The sequence below is a fragment of the Dermochelys coriacea genome, chromosome 8 (genome assembly GCF_009764565.3).
Source record: "Dermochelys coriacea isolate rDerCor1 chromosome 8, rDerCor1.pri.v4, whole genome shotgun sequence".
In the NCBI taxonomy this organism is placed as follows: Eukaryota; Metazoa; Chordata; order Testudines; family Dermochelyidae; genus Dermochelys; species Dermochelys coriacea.
In genome coordinates this window covers 2,952,808-2,973,507 of record NC_050075.1, presented here as the reverse complement: position 1 = coordinate 2,973,507, position 20,700 = coordinate 2,952,808, and the positions used below count along the sequence as shown (strand labels likewise).

Below are 20,700 nucleotides of genomic sequence, written 5' to 3'. Positions count from 1 at the left end.
ACAAATTTATTAGAGCATAAGCTTTCGTGAGCTACAGCTCACTTCATCGGATGCATTACTCAGGACTGAGAGTAAAGAGCTGCCTAGTTCTAATCCTGCTTCTGCTAACCTGCTGCATGGCTGTGGCAAGTTTACTTTCACTCTGTCTCTCTTTCCACATCTGCTTATCTCACAGGTATGCACTGTATAAATGCCAAGTATTCTCAAAGCCATAATACATAAGGTGAAGCAGATATACAGGTCATCTGCCCTCTTCAGCCACTTGAAGGCACTTGACCTTTTAGCCTTGTGTCATGGCACAGTACAGATGTTCAGTTATCAACTGTAACACTTCAGTCTTGAAATTACTTGTCTACAAGGCTACACCTGGAGTGACTGCAAATTTCTATTTCACAACCTGCATACCATGATCTGGTAAAATGATTATAAATATAGTGTGTAACTTGCTCATAATTATCTTTCTCTGCCTTCCTAAACATTTTAGTTTCTAGGAAGGAATTGCTGCTATGAATTTAACAAGGAATTTGCTCTCTAGATACAAATATTTGTATAAAAATGCTGAAACTGCAAAGCAATAAATCTGTATAACACGGATCATTTTAAGGAGTTATTTTTGATGCTCTGTTTAATTTGTGTATCAATTAGCTCCTACGCGAGTGGTTAGAACAGAAGACTCCTAGTAGAGACCCCTGGCAGTTTGGGTGGGGTGTGTGTGTGTGTTTTAATAAATAAATAGGGATTGCATCAATAAATAAAGACTTTTCCAAACTAGTTTCTAATCATTTTATTAAAAGTGGACCAATTTAGTTGTGGTACAGGGTACTCACCAAAGTGATATTCAATAGCTATTTTATTATTTAATTCTAGCTCATGCCCCTCAAAATAAAAAAGTTGTTTAGGCCCTGGCCACTGGATTCTATTCCCAGCAGTGTAGGTGACCTGTCTAATCTTGGGCAAGACATTTAACCGGTCTCTTGCAGTTACCCATCTGTGCAATAGGGATATTGCCTGCACACCTCTGAAAGATGTTGAGACTTTAAGTTTGTAAAGCACTTGGAGACCCTTAGATGGGAGCTACTAGCTATCTGAGGTAGTAGTAGTATTATTAGGGTAGCCCAGTGACGGAGCAGGACCCTATGGGGCTAGGCACTGTGCAAACACAACAAAAAGATGGGCCCTGCCCCCAAAGAGCCTCTTAAAGGGAAAGTTCATGTGTCCAAGTTCCACCTGGCTAGCCACTGAAAATGAGGATTCTCAGCCTTTGTGGAAGAGATTAGGCAAGAATCCCTCATCTGTGCCAGTTTTCCCTGCCAGTCACCTTGCTTATAAGGCTCAAGATAGTAGGTAAGAGATATTGTTTAGCATGATCATGATGTGCCATTTACCTAGCTAGGTCCTAATTTAGCAAAGTACTTAAGTACGTGGCAGACTTTAAGGATGTTAGTACCTTGCTGAATTGGGGCCATAGGCCACCATTAGCCTACTTTGCGAAGTGTTGTGGCAGTTCTATTTGCCATATAAATCCTGTGTGGATAGAGTAGCTTGGTGAGTTTGGGTATCTGTGCTCTTAGGCTCTTTAATCCAGGCACATGTATAATTATTAAAAGACAATCTATTGTTGTAATCCAGGTCTGCTAAAAAAAAAAAAAAAAAAGAGCAAAGCAGAAAACCTAATAAAAAGGCAATGAGTAACAGGGCGAAGATGTATTTCGGACGGGGGAAGAGGAGTCCTGCCTGGACTTCACAAGGAAGGGTTCTGACTCATTGACTTTCATTGGGAAACTAAAGCATTACCCAACTCCAAGAAATTTTTTTTTTTTTTTTTTTTTGGCTAGGCATCAGCTCTTTCTTCCCTGTCCCTCTAACTTTTTCCTTCACTATAGATCATTTTATGAGATTTCAACAACTGATTTTTGCCCTGTGGAGACAGAGCTAGGCTTAGACTCCATCCAGATCTGCAAAACACTTAAATCAGGCGCTTAACTTAAAGTACATGGGTAGTCTGCATTAACTTCAAATAAACTTCAAGTGCTTGAAATGAAGCATGTGCTTAAATACCTTCCTGATTTGGGGCTCCAAAGAAGTTGCATTAGTTGGGCCCCCAAAGGATTGGAAAAACAGGTGCTATACTGCTGCAAATACTTGACATGAGCATCTCTCTCCTTGTTTTAGTGCTCCCAAGTGCAGTTGAATTAAACTTACTTAATTCCTGTACTATTTTTAATGGAGAGGTGATGTGTATCTAATGCTAGTTAAGCAGATCCTAGCCAAAGCTCTTTAATTGCTTCAGATTAATCAAATGGGACCAGTGATGGTTCAGATGGTAAAACTACAGCTTTTGAGACAGGATTACAAGTTCAGGCCCTAATGAGATTCTGCACTACACCCCCAGAACCCTACAAACAGTGGCCTCTTGGTTATGGTGTTGCTCTGTCCCTGTTTTGGGGAAGGAGTTGATATTGTAAAAAAGAGAGGGGAAAAATATTGGTGTGGTTTGTTTGTTTTTTTACTGCTTTATAAGAAATAAAATCTCCTTGTTTTGGAATTTCTGGAAAAATAAGTCTCTGGGCTTTGTGGGAACACTTCTTTGGTGCTTCACATATGCACTGAGTTTTCTCAGCCCTTGAAGGAGCAATTGACTCTCTAACAGACACCGTTTCTTTTAAGAATCTGAGTTAAGCAGATGTTGAAGTTTTGACCAGTCTGAATAAGTCACTTCCCCTCTCTGTTGAGGTTTTGCTTCCAGGATCTCTGTGATGACACAAGAATAAAAACCTTTCAGGTCTTCTTTGCAACTCATGGGGGGGGGGGGAGGTAGGGGAGAGCAGAACCCCAATTTTAGTTTCTTTGAAGGTCCTCTCTCAGGGCTTTTGGGAACTCCCTTAGAGCCTTTCCCTCCAGAGAAGAAAAATCACATTGCTTTAGGGCAGCTGAAGTCTGAAAGGCAATAACTCTCCAGTCTTCAGCAAACTATTGTGAGCATGCTGCCACTTGGAGGTGTCTATGGAGGGCTAAAACCTAATCTTACAAATGTGGAAAGCATGGGTTATTTTCTGCCAAGACTGGGACCTGGTAAATCTGGGCTCTGTAGCTTTACAACAGATTTTGTGAATTACCGTGAGCATGTTATATGCACATTGGGGGCCTGGTTTTCAATGCTGAAGACTCTCTACTCCCTGTTAAAATCATTGAGAGTTGTGGGTGCACGCTCAGCAGCTCTGAAAACCAGCCAAGTGGCTCAAGTTGGCAAGACCAAAATGGAGGCTTAGCAGCTACTCTTGAAAACATTGGGCTGTGATCTCTGCATATCCATTACTTATCTCTAAAATTGGGACACTACTACTTTGAATCTCTCAGGTGGCATGCTCAGAAGACTGATGGCTGTGAAGAGTCAGATACTATGCTGATGAGCACCAGCAAAAAGCCTCTGCAAATAAATATATGGCCCAGCCTCTAGCTGGTGTTCTGGGTATTTCTCTCTTTGCCTTGCCCCATCGTTAATTTGTGGTGTTTGCTTCCACTGAAGAGCGAGGCACTTTTCATGTCCAACCACTGCTTGAAAAACTTGTTCTGAATTCTGGGTGCTTCTCCTCAACTTCTGATACACTTTGTGTTTGTATATTATTTATTATCCCAAACACCTTATCCATTCCAGTCTATTCAGCTTCTTACATGCCTCAGAGATCTCTCACCCTCTCTGGAATTTATTACTCAGAAGAGGAGGATGCTCGGTCTAGCTATGTCTCTCTTCATAACACAAGTGTAATGAATTACTAGTGAGTATTTGGTCTTCATGCCTTTTCAGTCCCTGAAATTTCTTTCCCCTGCTCAGAGATACACAGACTATGCCAGATGAGGTCTTAGTATGTGTGAGGGGCGTACACACTGCTGGCTGTCACTTAGGGCATGGCAACACTTGCAGATGTCAAGCACTTTGAGTTAAACCCGCCTTCAGAGAGCACAGTAGGGAAAACGCTGCAGTCTGTCCACACTGACAGGAACAAGCACACGGGCGTGGCCACATTTGCAGCGGCATTGGGAGTGGTGCATTATGGGCAGCTATCCCACAAAGCGCCTCTTCCCATTCTGGTGCTGTGGCTTGTGGGAAGGGGGCAGGAGGCGCGGGGCATTCTGGGTCCTGTCCCAACGCCCTGTGATGCATTGGTTCACATCCCAGCAATCCCTGTGCTTCCATTCACATTTGGCGCCATCTTTAAATGTTTTTTGTACTGCACGCTCTGTCTTCCCTTTCAGTCTGTGGGAACGGAGCCTGAACTGCTGGGGAGTATGCTGACAAGGCTCGCCAGCACATTACGTTTGGCAGTTGAGTTATTCCTTAGGATCCAAAGTGACAGTGATGGCTCTGATGATATCAACTTGAGTAACACATACGACACAAGTTTGCTTGTGGCATTCAGGGACATGCTCACCACTGTGGAATGCCGCTTTTGGGCTCGGAAAATAAGCACCAAGTGTTGGGATTACATCGTCATGCAAGTCTGGGATGACGAGCATTGGCTGCAGAACTTTCGGATGAGAAAAGCCACTTTCATGGGACTGTGGGAGGAGCTTGCCCCTACCCTGTGGTGCAAGGACACGAGATTGAGAGCTGCCCTGACGGTGGAGAAGTGGGTGGCTATTGGAAGCTGGCAACTCCAGACAGCTCCTGATGGGTCGCTAACCAGTTTGGAGTGGGAAAGTCGACTATTGGAATCATGTTGATGCACGTTTGCAGGGCCATTAATCGCATCCTGCTCAGAACTGTGACTCTGGGTAGCGTGCATGACATTGTGGATGGCTTTGCACAAGTGGGTTTCCCTAATTGCAGAGGGGCAATAAATGGCACACATATTCCAATTCTGGCACCACAGAACCTAGCCTCCGGGTACATTAATCCGAAGGGGTATTTCTTTATGGTTCTCCAGGCACTTGTGGATCACTGGGGGCATTTCATTGGCATTAACGCAGGCTGGCCCAGAAAGGTGCATGACGCACACATCGTTCAGAACACTGGCCTGTTCAGGAAGCTGCAAGCCGGGACTTTTTTCCCAGACCAGAAGATCACCGTAGGGGAAGTTTAAATACCCATTGTGACCCTTGGAGACCCCATTTACCCTTTAATGCCATGGCTCATGAAACCCTACACAGGACCCTTGACAGCAGCAAGGAGCAGTTCAACAACAGGATGAGCTGGCACAGAATGACTGTGGAGTGTGCTTTTGGCCATTTAAAGGACCACTGGCATTCTCTCTATGGGAAGCTGGACCTGGCCGATGACAGCATCCCTGCGGTTATATCTACATGCTGTACCCTCCATAACATTTGTGAAGGGAAGGGTGAAGGATTCACTCAGGCATGGAACTCGGAGGTTCAACACCTGGAGGCTGAATTGGAACAGCCAGAGAGCAGGGCTATTAGAGGGGCCCAGCGTGGGGCTGCAAGGAATAGGGATGCCTTGAGGGAGCAATTTGAGGCTGAAAGCCACCAGTAATGTCTGGTGCCCTGCACGGGAGTGAAGTGCAGTGGTTCCAATGTTAGTAGGAATCTGTGTTTGCTATGCTGACTTGCAGTGCCTGTTTCTTTCCAGGGCTAAGGTATCTTTTACTTTATGTAATAATAAAGAATGTTTTCAAAGCCAAAAAATTCATTTATTGAAAAGAAACAACTGCTTGGGAAACAGAAAGGGAAAGGGGGTGGGATGGGGAATGGTACCATCAAAGATTTGCATATGTCCTGTTGTCATACTCAGCCTTCCTGTCTGGAGTGCTGTGCAATGAGTGCTGCACTTCAGGATGGCTATTCTGCATGGTGATGGGAGTTGAGTGCAGAGGATAGGGGTCATAATTTTAAGGGCTGGGTGGTGAAGCCACAGGTGTTGGAGGCAGCTGGTGGCGGTAAGAACTCAGATGTTGGGGGAAGTGGGTTGGAGGTGACATGGGGGCACAAAGGAAAGTTTTGGGACAAGGGCTGTGGGGGCAGGGGGAGGGCACGGTAGTGCTTCGCCTGCATGGCTACAAGCGCCTGGATAGAGTCCGCTTGGCGCTCCATTATGCTTATCAGCTGATCCGTGCTTTGCTGCTGGAGCACTTCTGTGCCGGCGCTCCTCATTCTGCTGGCGGATCCTCCTTTCACTCTCCCGCCACTCCTGCGCTTTTCGATTTTCATTACTTGAATGTTGCATTACTTCATGCAACATGTCTTCCTTCCTTCTACGTGGCCTCTTTCTGATTCTTTGGAGTCTTTCGGCCGGTGATAACATGGACGGCTGAGATCTCAAGTTGCATCTGTAAAGGCAAAATGCAACACTTAACAGAGGCAGCATTGTTCACACCAGACAGAGCAATGATTCCCCCCATACTTAAGGGCAAGCACAGTCTATACAATAGCATAATTTGCCCATCCCAAAGCGAGCGCACATAACCCATGGGAGCCCCAAAATGGTGAGTAAGCACAGGGTCAAGTGTGACTGATTGTTTCACGGCTGTACTGTCCTCTGGGGTTCTGTGCTTTGGGGAGAGCCAACAGCTGCAGGGGGCCCCCCCAATACTGAACACTGTCCCCACATTTTCCACAGGAGTTCATCCTGGAAGATACTTCGCTGCTGAGGGTGACCTGGGAAGCAAGGGAGGGTCTTCTATTGGAAATCAGATTCTGTTTTGGCCCATATGCAGCTTGCCTGTGTGCAGCAATGGTCCCCCCGCCCCTCACGGCACAGTGGCGTGGACAAATTAGCCTTACTGGGACAAGGACCACAGTAGCTCTCCCAAGAAACCTGCGCAAGCGCATTGCCCAAGTTCTGGCTGAGACCTTTGAAGAGATCACTGAGGCCGATTACTGCGATGTGAGAGAGCACATCAATGCCCCATGCCACATCTAGGCATGCATGCAGCCCTAACCCTCCTCATCCCAACAGCCCGCACTGAATAACTTCCTTCCCAAAATAAAAGCCGCTTACCGGGAACATCCTCTGGTGTTTGTCCTTCCCCAAGCACCGGCCGCCGCGACTGGCTACCTTCCTCCTGGCTTGAGAACAGCTCCTGGCTGCCTGCATCTAGGGATTCCAGGATGTCTTCCTCCACCTCAGCTCCCTCGCTCCCGCTTTGCTCCTCCTCCTCCTCCTCCTGCCTTGTTGCACTGGGCTCTGAAGTGTCCATAGTGGTCCTCGGGGTGAGGTGAGGTCAACCCCAAGTATCGCGTCCAGCTCTTTGTAGAAACGGCAGGTCGTGGGGGCAGCACCGGAGCGACTGTTTGCCTCTCAGGCTTTGTGATAGGCATTCCACAGCTCCTTCACTTTAACCCTGCACTGCAGTGCGTCACGGTCATGGCCCCTTTCCATCATGTCCTTTGATATCTGCCCGAAGGTACCGTAATTCCTATGTCTGGAGTGCAGCTAGGACTGGACAGCTTCCTCCCCTCAAACACTGATGAGGTCCAGCACCTCGCCATTGCTCCATACGGGAGCTCGCCTGGCGCGTGGAGACATGGTCACCTGGAAAGATTCGCTGAGAGCACTCCATACCTGGCTGAGCAAACAGGAAGGGGATTTTCAAAATTCCTAGAGAATTTAAAGGGCAGGTTTGACGGTTGGTCACCTGAGGGCAGGGCAGTAGAGTTCAAAGCGATGACCAGAGTGGCTAGAACAGGCATTGTGGGACACTTCTGGAGGCCAATCAGGGCGCACTAACGTACCAGGGCGTCCACTCTGGCACCGCGGTGCTCCAGCGGGGGCGCATGAAATGTTATTCCACTCACCGAGGTGGATCACCAGGAGCGCTCTAGCCGCGGAGTCAGAGCACTCTACGTGTCTTGCCAGCATGGACAGGGAATGAGCTAGGGCGCCCGGGGCTCCTTTATTGCATTGTAACTTGCAAGTGTAACCAAGCCCTTAGAGGGAGAAGGCTGGCTGGACCCAGGGTGCTGTGTTGGGCTGCTAGCAGACAGAGCTTCCCTCAAAGAAGGTAGGCCTACAACAGGGAGCCAAATGAAAGCTGGGGGAAAAGAGTCCGCCCAGGGTTTTCTGTGCTGGCAGAGAGGCCTGCAGAGAGTAGGAAGATTCCTGCTGGATCAGAGACTGCCCTGCCAGGGGTGTAGAGAGAATCTCCTGCAGGAGCACCAGCTGAGTGGCAGGCAACGCTAAGAAGCTCAGCATTGAGCCTGGAGAAGAGGTCTAGAGAGAGATGCTGATACACAATGAGCCCGAGAAGAGGCTGGGGGAAAGGCCTAAAATAGGGCAAGGTAGGAACTGGGCCAGGTAAACAATCCTTGGCTGCTTATTAAAGGGACCCTAGACCGGAGCCCAGAAGAGAGCGAAGGCTAAGGTTCTCCAACCAGCCCACCGAGGAAGGTGAAGAACAAATCTCCCTGATATTAGGGGTAAGGACCAGTAAGTCTGAGTTGGGCTGAAGCCCCAACTTGAGGTTGGCAAACAATTGTTTGTTGGACTACTAATTTACCCCAGAGGTGGAGGAATTATAGATTTCCCAGCCGGAGGGCCGGGTCAGAGCGGATGTCAGCAGGGGCTGCCAAAGCAGGAGACCCTGACATACCATGCCTAGCCACAAGGGAGCACCCTAGCTGGTGAGTCACACTGCTAACGGTTTCAGAACGGTGTTACCAGAAAAGCATACCGTCGATTTTCAGCCCATGTTCATGAGTCAAACTGGGAAAAAGAGGTGATAGACAGAGACCGTTCTTAATCTCAGAATCTGCTAAAAGCAATCAGCAGCAAAATATTTAACAACGTTGATCTTTGAATGTGCTATCATTAGATTTCAGAGTTAATACCCAGTGGATATGAACTGGATAGTTAATAATTAAAGCACTTGGGCGGGAACCTCTGTCAGTGTCAATAGGCATAGATCCATTCTAGTGGGTGGAGGCCTTGTTTTTCTGGCTGTAGACTCAGTAAGACAACAGCGTATCAGGTCATGTTCAGAAGGTTTTCTTCATAACAAAGGCTGGAAACTTAAGCATTCATTAAAAAAAATAAAGCAATAAGTCTTTTGAAGCTGATGGGCACCCCTGGGAGGGGCTGCTTTGAGGAACTGGCTCTATCTGACCCTGTCCAGGCCTCAGGACCTTTATCGCCTTCCCTTTTGCTTTGTACAATATTTGGCAGATTTTATAACAGATGGTTTTAATCTAACTGCCCAAATCGCCCCTAAATCTCTTCCCGGGGCTAGTCATCTCTGCTGGTCTCTGCTCTCTAGCTCCCAAGCTGAACAGATTGAGATCACATTTAATTTGCTTGCCTCTGTTTCAGTCTAGCTGGTGCCACAGCTGCAACTCTTCCCTTGTTTTATTGTGTCATTAGAAACAGTAGCTGTTTCGGGACACTTAATGCAGGTCAGCAGCAGTGCTGCTTCTCATAGATAAAGCTCGAGTCCAGGGGCAGGGCTGGGCCTGCATGTATTATCATAGTCCCATACCTCTCAGCCCAGCTGACTCATAGGGCTCGCTGTAAAACAACTGTCCCTGCATATGGCTAGTTAGTCCCTTTGAAGGCAGATTGAGACCGGATGGCTCAGATGCAGGTTGTAGTTCAAACCCAGCCCAGGTTGATAGCAAGCAAACTCTGCTAGCTGTTCTGCCTGACATCTTCTGTAGGTGCCAAATACGCAAAAGACAGGGTTTGAACCAAAGCCCCCTTTGAAATACAGACCCTTAGACTGCTCTTTCTTCACTTAAAGGTTCCTGGAGCATATTGTTCCTTCAGAGTTCAGCTAGCATGGGGATGGGACTAGTATAGGAGATGGCGTCGGAGAGAATAGCATGGACTTTACGGGCACTGCAAGCGTGGGCTGCTGGAGGAATAAATCCCTAACTAGGCCAGTCTGAAAGGGGGAGTTAACTGCACTCAAGGTGATTGTAATATGGAGGGGAAAGGCTTGAGGATGCTTTGCTTTCTTGCCTTTTCACACCAGTACAAGGCCTGACTTCAGCTGAACCTTAAATCGCCTTCTGCACTTAGCTTCAACTGCAAAATCCCAGTCTGCTTGTCTCCCTTCCCACCTACTCCTGGAGGAGAAAAATCCTGAAATTTTGCTATAGTCTTATTACAAGAAATCCTTTTTTCAGCTTTTTCATTCCACCACGAGGTGGCACTAGGTTAAAGAGAAACCCCTACACAAGGCTGGTTGGGGAGTTCTCCAGTTGTAATAGCGACTTACAAGCCCAGACTGAGGCCATGAAAGTTGCACACGATACAGCCGGCCCAAGTGGCAACACTGACCTTTCTTATCAACACTGAGTTTATTTAGTCCGAGGCCCTGGGAAGCCAGCTGTGTAGAAGAGGCAGTACCGAAGACAGCATGGCTGGCAGCAGAAGGGGGTTACCTTGACAAACTGCACATACCTGAATCTCAAACTGGAAAGAGCCGGGCTGGGCATTGTGCCCCATTCAGGGTGATTCTCAGTCTGCAGTTAAGTTAATGTAGCTGCTGACCTTTACTGCTTCCCCTACGAGCTCGGCTCTCGTGCTAGTGGGAGTTGGAACTGGTCACAACCTGGGCCAGATCGAACCAGAGATCATTAATGAAGATGTTCATTTAGACTGCTCTGATGGCCAACCTGCACTAGACACCACCCTTCAACTCGGCTGGACAGAGCATCACACTCTCCACTGGGTACAACCTGCTTGGGAGTGTCAGGTACTGCAATTCTATGACCACATCCTGGATGGCTCAGGAGCTTGGTAATGGGAATATAGAGTCTTTCACCTTCAGGTCATGGGGTCACATTCAATCCAGGTTGGTACTGACCAAAAATTGCTATTCAGCTGTTGAGTGGCCTGTGCAAATTGAGTGGGGGCTCAATTCCAGAGTCCAGTGCAAGGTGTCCATGTTAAGAAAATGTCACTGCAATTGGCACTGGAAATCCCAAGACTGAATGGAGCTGAGGCTGAACTACCCGTCCCTTCTTGGAGGTGATTCCTGCACAACAGAAAGCACAGTGGTTGGAAGGGCAGGGTGGGGAAGCCAGAAGTGCTTCCCCACCCTGCCCTTCCATCTACCTATTCTGTAGATGAGGATCGGCCTTCAGCCTCCCGGCCTGTCAAGCTGGTTCCTTCCATGACACTGAATTGCACACAGATGTTTCTCTCCTGCACAGTCATAACACAGAAAGCTGAGACTCATGGCCATACAACAATGTCAAAAACAGCCAGGGAAAGTAAAATAGGTGGCCAAACAGCAGAAGGCAAAGGGTTTCAGATGCGATGTTATCGGAGAACATCGTGACAAGCAGTAGCTGTACGGGAATGTCTTTCAACCTGGAAAGTAATTAGGAATTGGTTTACCTTAAGTGTCAGCTTCAGGGTCACTGGGTGTAGTATCTCATAACTGGGAAAGGGTATTATCAACCTGTGTATGTGTCCAGTTACTACGAAGGCTGGAGGTAGAGCAAATAATGAGGAACAATGCAATCGGATACCAGAAAATTCACATCACTTTGATGGCTGGACAAATAGAGCTGCCTGTAAATAGAATAATTTAAATTGGAACAAGCTAATGATCTCTAACATGTCCTCTATTGGGAGACTATTCTACTTCTTCCAGGGAGATAGCCTTTTTCCGTCATGGACTGTCAAAATCTGATGTGTTAAGTGGAACAATCCTCTGGCATGTGGATCAGGAAAAGTGTGTGGGTCTTTCTGTGGAAGAAACGAGAGCACCAGCCTAACAGCATAAAGCAACAGCAAAAATGGCAAACCTGATACAAGGCAGCAACAGCAAAGAGAGAATACCAAACCACAGGCACTGCTGCTATCCAAGGTGGCTGTTAGGCTGTCTGTGCAGCATTAGTCCCGGTGCCACAGGCTGGAAGACCATGGGACTGTACTCACTCCATAACAGACCAGGTCCCCTTCCTGAAAGCATCCAAACCCACCCACATCACCACCTCCTTCCTGGTGTGTCGTTAAGCCTAAAGGGGATGGCTAAGAAGCACTCTTCCTTCCTCAGTCCAGACAGCATGGTGTGCAACCCACCCCTCCCTAGAGCTCGGACAGGGTGCCCTCATGTATCAGTGAAGCCTGAAACAACCTTTGCAGAGACTCTCCAGACACTGGCTGAAGGTAGGAACAAGAGAAGAACATTTGGCCAAAGCAGTGTCTCCATTTTAATTAATCTCAAAGTGTTTATCCAGTCACACTCTCCTCCGGCTCCAGACATACAACACAGTGTCACTGAGACCCACCCATATCGCATTTTTTGAAGACTTTAGTCATTACCCAACACAAACTTTCCATACAACTGTATTTATTCCCTTGAAAAGACCCATTTGTGTTTGTTTGGCCTTTTAGCAGTCTGACTATTTTGTTCAAATTCCAAAAATGGGCACCATGCATTACAAAATCCACTTGATCCTGACCCTCAGGCTGACTGTCATTTTATGCACTGACAGGATTTCCCAGGCTTTAGTTCTCCATGCTGCTAATGCTGGGGCGAGCTGTTCTTTCCTCAAAACCACCTGCCCCACCTGGGGTTGCTCCTAGCAACTGTGCTATCAGTAGGTCCTTCCCTGAGTGACTAACCCCCCTTTGGATTATGATCTAATGGAATCACCCTGAGTTTGGTAGGCAGCCTATCTTCAGTTCCCTTGAAAAATCCACCCATTCACACTAGTTGCCTGATTGGTACCCTCTACCATACGTGTACTGATTTTTGTTATCTTAGGTCCTTGATGGGATTTTAAAAAAGACTAGATGAGTATCAACTAATCGCTTCTCCTTCACTGCTTCCAGCACCTGTGCCTGCCACTGCATGACTATAGCCACAGAACTACCCCACCCTCACCCAATGGACCAGCTCCCACAGTGTCAAAGGAAGCAGCAGGCATGTGCACCTTCCTGGCCTGCTAAACAGACCTAGGATTTCCTGATACTCTTCTGACTTGCAACATCAGGAGCACAGGAGGGCCAAGCTGCTTATTAGCTTTGAAATGCCCCATTTCTTTTAACCACAACCTAAACATTCATTGCCTGGAAGATTAGGAAATGTATAGCAATCCCTCCGGGGCTCTCTTTGGGGTGAGTTTGTAATTAAACCTACCAGAACTACACGTTTGGATCAATGAATGTGTTTAGAAGCACAGTCTCTCTTTGATCTCTTTTTTTTTGTGCCCACAATTGTCTGTACATTCACTTTTTCCACTAATATTATTACCATTACACAAATATTTGGTTGGAAGGAGGCACATTGGCTCAGTGAACAGATTCTGGGCACACTAGACAGCATTACAATCTACTATGTAAATCTCAGGTTCAGTACTTTAACAATGGATTTTTGACTATCAAACTGCAGTGGTGCCTTAGAAGTTGTCCTGGTCAGTTCGCTGTTGCAATATTCTAGTGACTTTCCCTGATGTTTAATGCATAGCTCACATGAAATGTGTGTGTGTGTGTGTGCGCGCGCGTGTGTATATATATACATACACACACACACTCACTCTGCAGAGAAGGTAGTGGTGTGAGTTCTAGAAGCCAGTGTCCTGGTTCTATCCTTGATTCTGCATCACATGGTACAATGGATGGCTCTGTGGAAGCACAGAGCATGGGGCCTGGTACACTAGAAATAGATGTGTGTGTTTGTACGTGCATGCACGTGCTACACAAACACACCTCCCTCCCTGGCAAAGATATTATACCTTCTTTAGTTTCATCTATGTGTCAGTACTTGGAATATGCTTCCAAAATGCAGTTCTAATGTTTGTGGTATCTCAGTGACTCCATAGCAAAAATCCTGGACTTGCAAGTAAAATTATGTTTATTCTAAGTGCCAAACAACCTCAACCTGGGATCTGAACATTAAGCTGGGTTTATTTCACTGCCTGCATCACCAGCTGTACTAGAGGCTCTGCAGAACAGGTATACCCCCGGTTGCAACTCAGCAACCTCACTGCCCTTTGTAGAAGGGAGTGGCCCTCCCATTGAAATCTGGTAGAGAATTTTGTTGAAGATACATAAAAATGCAGTCCAACACACCCTCTCCTAGCTGGGTTGGCTCCTGCAATGCTAAGAGCAGTAAAAATACTGAATGTACTGGATTATAAATTACTTTTAACACAGTAGGGCCTAGTCAATAGAGCTAAACCCAGCAGAGGATCTGGCCCTAGATCCATTGGGCCCACACCTAAACGTGCATTAGAAGGAGCTCCATTGCAGTCAATGGAACTGCAGCAGTGTAAAAAGGTGTTCGGATGGTAAACCATTGTCAGCCAAAAATGCTGTTTGTGATGCAGTGAAATTCATACGCACAGACAACACTACTAGAAAACCACATCCGGACTGGCTTCAGACATTCAAAGCAGAAACAGAAATTTCCTCTTTAAAATCTTTCGCCTTATTCCTAACTGATTTCAAAGGGCAAGGTCCTCCTCTGTGGAAGGGGCTCAGAACAAAGGAGAGACTGTCTACAGGCACCGTGAAGGAACTCAAGCCCAGTTTCTGGCCTCGTGGAGTTTAACCCCTTACGCTCACAACCATGAGTTGTGTGCGCAAATCAAAAATTAGTGAACGATTCTGGTAACCCCCTGGCATCACCAACATTTTGTAAAAAGACTAATTGCCAAGCAGCGTATGCATGTGGGACCATTAGTAATTCTGTAGCTATGCAAATTAAAACAGTGATGTATGATTTATAGCTTTAATAATGTTCTGAAGGCTCTTAAATTTTAATCACTTGCAACATCCTTTTTAATATTCAATTACTTTATTAACTAATTAGGTCACTTGCTGAAAAAGCACATGAGACTGGTGCTATTTTAATAGCAGCTGTGCATCACAAAATCTTTGAAATGGTGTAAAGGGTTTATTTATTTTAAACGGATCATTAAGATTCTGTCATTAATAAACCAATTATGAAAAAAGGCAAGAAACTGATAGATGCCACAAACGACACCAGCAATGTCCATAGGCTTATTCAGTTTCTGAACAATCAGCAAGGTGCTGAAGTCAGATGGCCACTGAAGTACTTTCCTCGGTGATTCATATTCAGCTGAGGAATTAACTTCAAAGTACATCTGGTTCTCTATAGATACATCTAGTACTTTTTGTACTAATTTAGATTCAACTGCTGAAAGCGCCACAGGTTACTGATTCTGCTGCATCTGAAACCTTGAAAAGTAAACACTTTAGAGGGACCCCCTAACTGCTTTACAGCCCTTTTGTATCCTTTAGAAATAGCGAACGCAGGGCATCTTACTTGCATGGTGCATCTTAGTTCTGTTGATCTGAGGCTTTAAAATTACAGTAAAAACATTCCAAAGGAACAAAGGGGATTTAAGGCAGCACTTTTGAAACTAGGGCTTGGTCAAGATTGAAGCACCTAGGATCCTGTGTCATTAAAAGACAACAGGATTTTGACTCCTTTAGTGCCTAAGTTGCTTTGGAAAATTGGATTTGGGCTCCAGAGTCACGTAGGTGCTTTTGAAAATGTTACCTACAGCCTTTCATCAAAGCTTGGCACACCCAACTCCAGGTCAGTCGTGACCCCAAGTTGTCACCGTCTTAATGGTTGTTTGGTGCTCTCAGTCCAATCCTCAGTAGCAAAGTGTCTATTCAGCTCAAAGTTCTCCATTTGACATCTTTGCTGACAGTCTCAGCTGAAGAGAGACTGTCTTAATGGATGTGGTCAATAAACCACCTTCACCTTTAGAAGTGGCCCCTCTAGGTCAATTAAGACACAGTCAGGTAAGGCAATGGACAACAGCTTACTCTGCCACTGTGGATGCTAAAACTATTCGGTAGCTAGAGAAGGGGCTTCAGGCTCCCAGGGGTTATCAGTCTGACCAGCAGGATTCACTTTTTGCAAAGTGTACATTTGCACATCTATGTACCTTTTCCGGGGAAATTTGTACTGGGCTTTCCCACAAAACACAATTAAATTCCCTGGGCTCCAGGGCTAAGATAAAATCAGTGTGTTCTTTACCTGCGCATATTGCATTGAACCAGTTTTCACTACAATCACAAATATTTGCTGCCAATGGAATTGATGCTCTGACTTTCTTTGACTCACGTGACCTCTGGCCCTGGCTGGTAAATCAATTGTCTTCAGTTGCTGATGAGTAAATAGCAAAATGTCCTTTTTGCTTTCAGTCTGCATCACACCATTCACTAGCATCTAACAATAGAATTGTGGGCCTGTCTCTAGCTGGCATGACTCCTTATACCCTGCCGTTGGAAAGTGACCTAATAAAAGGCAGTGATCCAATTTTGGTTTTCAGAATGTAAGATAAATAAACGGTGGGGAAAAATTGGAGTCATTCTAGCAGTAACCGTGGTTTAAATAATCTGTCAGTAATAATAGGGTTCCTTTCACCTATGGGCAGACTGGTGGAGTCTTTCAGGGCTTATGTAGTCTGGGAAGCAGTCCCCATTGTCAAAGAAGCTTGAGGTGTATAATGAACACAGGATGCTATGGGATGGGAAAGGTGTATCAGCATTCATTGGTGATGACCTGCAACACTCACCTGTGACTTCCCAGCTGCTAAATATTGTGCCTCTTATTCAGGCCAGACCTTTACACCCCACAATTATGTATGACATATGCACGCACACAGTCCCACCAAAAGAAAAAAAATCTTAAAGAGTAGGAGCCTGTCATGACCCACAAGAAAACAAGAGACTGAATTGATAGCGAACAGCCCCCGAGCTCAAGTATTCACAGCCCACCTAATGGCAGAATTTAACTCTGCAAACAAGCTGACCATCAGTGTGGCCACTGTTATAAACAACTGTAGTCAGTTATTTGTTTCAAATCTTAGGACCAGTGAGAAAAAAAAAATACATTACTCCATTCCTGGAGTAATGTCTCTCTCCAACTAGCAGAGTTTAGCTTCAATTGTATGAGTGTCATGGTATTGGGGAAAAGTAAAGTTATCAGAAGCAATATGCAGCAGATCTGTAGCAAATACATACAGCTTTGCTTCTGATTTTAATTTTCTCTTTTGTTTCTTGCTCACTAAATGCTCATGAGGAAAGAGCAGTGCTGAGCTCAATGCCACTGCAATCATACTGACTTTAGTCACAGCAAAAAACCAGATTTTTCTATTTCACCCCAATCAGACAAGTTTCTCTACAAATGACTTTGTGAGCCAGAATTGGGAGCGACTTGGGGGCTAGAGATGTCTGTTCTAATCCCAGCCCCAGTGCAGACTCAGGCAAGCCACACACTACCTCAGTTTCCCTCATCAGCAAAATATGAAAAACAAACACCAATTTCACAGGGGGTATGTGAAGATTAGTTAGCACTTGAAGGAAACTGCTGATCAGTATTAACCATCTATCACTAATGGGAACCGGACTGTATCGCAGTGTTCCCCAGTACAGAACTGAACCTGTTTATCACTTTGCATCCAAAATCCCGAACAATTATCAGTACTTCTCGCATGGCTTAAGACCCATCTAGTCATGCACAGGAAATGGGCAGGATCACTCCGAAAGGATCTCTACAAGACAGAGCACTGGGGTGCCTGAAACAATGCTAATCCTGTTTAGAATCCCACCAAGGCATGTTAGGATGCAAAGGTGGGGGACGACATCATAGGAGGACATCCACCATTCACCTTCTCCTGCCATGATTTGGTACGACACATGCTGCTACATATGCTGGATTCAACTCTGGAGGTCAGGGATTTTAGGAATATAGCCATTGACACCTCCCAGTTCCTGCAGCCTTCTTTTCACAGGAAAAGAGGCTTAGTCTCTGAAATCTGCTGTGTTGATTTCTCTTTATGAACACACTGGTGTGTCAGAACAGCTCCCAGAGTGTTTCATTCCACTTAGAAACCTGCAGTTCTCTGTCAAACGGGTATGTTTTATTGCAGTTACTGTAATTCCTGCCCAGTCATTTATTCATATGCTGGATTCCTAGGTCTCCTAACTCATTTGTGCTGAAAAAACAACTGCCAGCTTTGTAGAACACAGTCAGATAAAGCAGAGCGTGGCGTTTGAACTAAAAGGTCACCAGCGCCCAGCACACAACCGGCACCAGGAGAAATAAGGAAAACAACATACAATAGAAACCACCACCAATGCTTTGTGACTTTCACCACCATCCCCTGCCATCTCATGAATGGAAGCAGAAGCCCTGTTCTCAGGCACAAAGACACTGGTACCAAGGAGTTGATTCTTAGCCTTGCCAATTCGATTCAATGTGACAGTGACACTTCACAGCACAGTGCACCCAATCTCATTTGACGCTGACAAAGATTGTTTCTGCTTTATATCTATTGGTTTATTAATGGACTACAGCCTCTTAAGCAGATGCATATTCATTAGATAGCCAGCTGTTAGGAGGTTCCCAGATGTCGAATGTAGCTCTGTCTTGGAATGTAATTTTTCCCCCCCTTATCATGAAGCAAAGCAATTGAAGCCCTATTAAAGAACCAGTTAATTACTAAACCAGTACCTTATGGCACAAGGATTGTGTGTTTTTTTTTTTAATATAATTTAAATCTGCAAACTTTTGGGGACTGCTAAAAATTGTTTTAAAAGAGCCAATAAATAATCCTATACCTGTTTATTATAGCATATACACAGAATAGGTAAAGAGTCCTACCAACTGTAAGTATTTATTGCTACTATGAGTGTAAAAAATTCAGATTTACATTTATCAAGGAAGGCTCTCGAAACCTAGTTGAAGACTCCTTTCTAATAAACATTTCTTATTCAGTATAGTTTCCTATATGGTTTTCCTCCTATTATTGTATACAGGAACAACATAAAAACAGAGATTTACTTTCTTCTACTTCCTTGAAGCTTTTAGATGTCTGAAGAGAAGCAAATCCCTTGCACCACATATGGGTAGCCACATCCCTGGTAAGCCAACAGGCCGTCTGTCCAAAATAACCTACAAACTCCTTAGGACAAGAAGTCCTATGTACATTAGCTGCACTCAATAAATGATTGTCTCCATTACAGCCTTATTCTTCCCAATCCCTTTCAAGGCTTTTCATTTTATATATTTTAAAATGTCTGAAAACATCAGCTCCAGAATACAAGCTTTCAATTTGTTTTTGAAATGTTACAGTAAAACACACCCACCCCACCCCCCACCCTTATTAATATGTTTGCTCAAAACATTAGGTGAGCTCTGACTCTAACAATATTAAGGGAAAATTGTTCACACCGATTCTGGATAATCTGGTGGAAACAGAATTGAAGTTTATAGACAGCTGGGCGTCATACCATTCCGCAGAAGAAAAAGGGACCAGAGACTCCAATGAACATCTAGTACAGTGGTTCTCACCCTCTTGAATACAGGGACCACTCTCCCATTTAGCAATAGGGAAAGGGTATGGTTATGCCTGTTTGCAACCTCCAGGTGTAATAGATAGTTTCTAGCAATATATTATATATATAGGACTTCCATTTCTTTATCTTGTGCTTTCATTTCTTATTCTTTTATAGTCAAACACCAGAGCATTGGGAGACTGCTTCTCCTTCTTACTATTCCATCTGAAGTCAACCCTCAGACACAGGAAACTAATTCATTGCTCAGCAATACAATACAAATATATTAGTAGTCCAAAAATATTCACATCTGGCCATCTCTCCCCATCGGTGCAAACTGACATTAACTAGGTCTGTGATATCTAAAAGAGAAAAGCATTAACTTGATCATATTGTAAAGCAACTTTCTTTTCCTGTGGTCCTAACTCCTTAGTTTATTAGACTGAAGAAAATTTTTACATTTATTTTTCACTGTTTTTGCAACGAAGTCCTGTTTGACTTTGATTTATAGTTAATTTCACTTCCAGATTCTCAGAATTGGAATGCTGAAGTTGCCAAAACTTAAGTGCTATTTAACAATTTTCCACTGGAAAGTTAAAAAATGGAAACTAATATTGGCCTTTTGGTTTCACAGAGGTTTATTTTTGGACCACTTTTGAGAGAAGTGTCCCTTTAGAACATTTCCCCCTCCTCCACAAATACATTAAAACTATTAAGCACCACCAGGTATGCAACTAGTGTAGGAGTTATTATATATAACTACATCATATACACACACTCACGGAGGAAGGCAGAGCCTGCAGAAACATGTTCTTGGAGTAAATGCCTCCAGGAGCAAAGACCTAGGAGAATAAAAATATCTTCAGATGTTTGTTATACTGTTATTGTTGGTATCACCTTGTGTATAGGATGCCTGCCTGCATTATGTAAACACTTCATTGATAAATCCCTCCCCTACCTCCCTCAGCAAGCTGCCTCAGACAGTTCCTAGCTGAAACAGATGTTGCTATAAATACCCTTGTTTAGCGGTTTTGAATGTAATTTTTCTTTTGTAGAACATACTGAGTGCTCTGGTTATCCCTGAACCTGCACCTGTGCTGCAGTTTTACTTTGCAAGACTGGGTGCATACAACAGGAAGATGCATGTGTTTTTAAATGATCTCTTACACACAGAGCCAGACGTACAGGGACAGAGTCTACTGTCCACCATCCTTTAAAATCGTAATGGAACTACCTGTAGATTGAGCAGCTATTCATTGTGAGGGTGGCAGAAGCTGGATGCCACTGAGTGGTCAACAAAGCAGCAGGAAGAAGTTAGCTCAATTTGAAAACTCCATGCAGGGACACTTTTCCTACAAGATTGAAATGAATATGATTATGCAGATGTATTGGCACTGGTTTGGGCAGCCTAGGGAATGCTCCATGGCTGTATTTATTTACTTAATTTTATGTTTTAGCACCCAACCTGT

General features: G+C 44.9%; 1 long non-coding RNA gene across 1 annotated transcript; it reads left to right on the top strand.

Annotated features, from left to right (window-relative positions):
• Window positions 1-4,136: 4,136 nt before the first annotated feature.
• On the top strand, window positions 4,137-19,815 carry LOC122461265. Its single transcript, XR_006283143.1, has 3 exons — window positions 4,137-4,285; window positions 9,752-9,756; window positions 19,767-19,815. It is a non-coding gene; the product is annotated as an uncharacterized LOC122461265 (long non-coding RNA).
• The last annotated feature ends 885 nt before the right edge of the window (window positions 19,816-20,700 follow it).